Raw genomic sequence first — 1,867 nt, forward strand, 5'->3', positions numbered from 1 at the left:
CACTTAGGGCCAAGTTGTCAAAGGTATTTAGGCAGATAAGCACCTAATCTGTTTTGGCATTTTTGAAAATTCTGTTAGGCACCTATCTGCACGTATAGGCACTGTTATACCTTTGAAAATCTGGCCATTAGGCACTTTGGAAAATCCCATCCTATATCTTCTTGAGCCCTATGTTCAGAATTACGCCAGTGGTGGAATTAGCCATGCCACACTAAAGTGCCTGTCCTGCACTCAGAACAGACCACTGCACAGAGTCCCAGTGGCTTTAGCAGAGCTCTGCATGGGTACAGGAGGGTATGAAGCAGTCTGTTAGTGTAACATGCTTCAAAATGCAAATTCTGTCCTCCAAAAACACAGGATTCTTTATTATCTCAACCAATAGAGACATAGATATGCATGCACCTGTAACAGGGAGCAGAAGCTCCGGGGTGTGTGTGAAAATAGAGCTCCAACACAAACTATCTACCCCCATACCACAGCAACCACAGCCTGTAAGGCCAGGGAGAGACTAACAATTATCACCCCCAGGAAACGCAGTGGGGAGTTGTCCAAAAAGTTCAACCACAGTATAGTCCCTTCAGTGTATGCCTTACAGTAGGGTCTCGCAACGTCTAAATATTTGTCAGTTCCCCAGTCCTAGGACCTTGAATCCCTTTCCTTGGTCACTTTGAGATATTCACATAGCTCCATCTTTTAAATGCAGGTTTGACTTACTATTTTTAAATATCTGAGCTATTAATTTTTCAGACTCTTGTAGTATGCTTTAGGATACAAGGCATGAAAGAAACTATACAAGTGTAGTTTGATATGATGTTTGACTTCACTAGGCATATGCTGTATGTAAAAGGGGACACAAAATATTAGTCATGTGCCATGGTGAGATGGGGTGTTCACCTCACACTTGCCCTGAAAGAGTTAATGTAGGCTAAGTAGGGGGCCAATTAACCAGACAGGCCACAGCTGAATTATTGACATGGGCTTAGCCTCCAGATCCACACAGAGTACGACCTTGCACTTTAGAGCATAGACAACATCCATGGCAGTTACAGTCTTCCGCTTGGCACGTTCTGTGTAAGTGACAGCATCTTGGATCACATTCTCCAAACCCCCCCCCCCCCCCACACACAGTTGCCTCGTAAATCAGGCCGAAGATACGCTTCACACCCCCATGGCAAGCCAAATGACGAATAGCTGGTTTCAGAATGCCCTAGATGTTATCCCTCCGTACCTTTCTATGGCACTTGGCACCTCCTTTTCTGTGCCCCTTGCCTCCCTTGCCACAAGCAGACATGTCAGCTAGGTGTACAGACAAAGCGGGTGGCTTAAGTAATCCACTGACTGAATGAGGGAGCCCAGCTGAGGGGGAACGTGTTAGCCTGGATTTATAAAGGCAGGAAGGTGATAGCAGAGGGGGCTGCAGGGAAGTAGTCTGCAGTCATTCCCGGGAAGAAGGGAGGTGTATTTGGGGGCTATAGAGGCAAGTTGCCTACAATTACTCCCTGGGGGAAGGGAGTTGTGGGGCTGGCAAATGCAGAGAAGTGGGGAGAACCAGAAGGTAAGGGGAAGGGCTCAGGGGAAAAGGCAGTAGGGTATAGGATAGAACAGACCTTGGCTAGTGACTAGAGACTGCCTGATCTGGAACCTGGAGTAGAGGGTGGGCCCAGGTTCCCCTACCAACCACTGGGGAAGTGTCACTGGTTGGGCAGTGAATAGGAAGACTGCCTGAGGCTGCCTTGAGTAGTATTGTACTATGGACCAGACTGATACTCTTAATCATGTTGAATAGTACCTTCAGCAGTCTCACTGAAGTCAGTGTATGTAAGGGAATTGCAGTCTGGCCCTATCCAAGTAGTGAGCCTGTTCTTTA

At 47.2% G+C, this 1,867-nt stretch overlaps 1 pseudogene; it reads right to left on the bottom strand.

Annotated features, from left to right (window-relative positions):
- Positions 1–979: 979 nt before the first annotated feature.
- Positions 980–1,291, bottom strand: LOC141981429 (histone H4-like; annotated as a pseudogene).
- Between the last annotated feature and the right edge of the window lie 576 nt (positions 1,292–1,867).

Source organism: Natator depressus, chromosome 2, assembly GCF_965152275.1.
Source record: "Natator depressus isolate rNatDep1 chromosome 2, rNatDep2.hap1, whole genome shotgun sequence".
NCBI classification, from domain to species: domain Eukaryota; kingdom Metazoa; phylum Chordata; order Testudines; family Cheloniidae; genus Natator; species Natator depressus.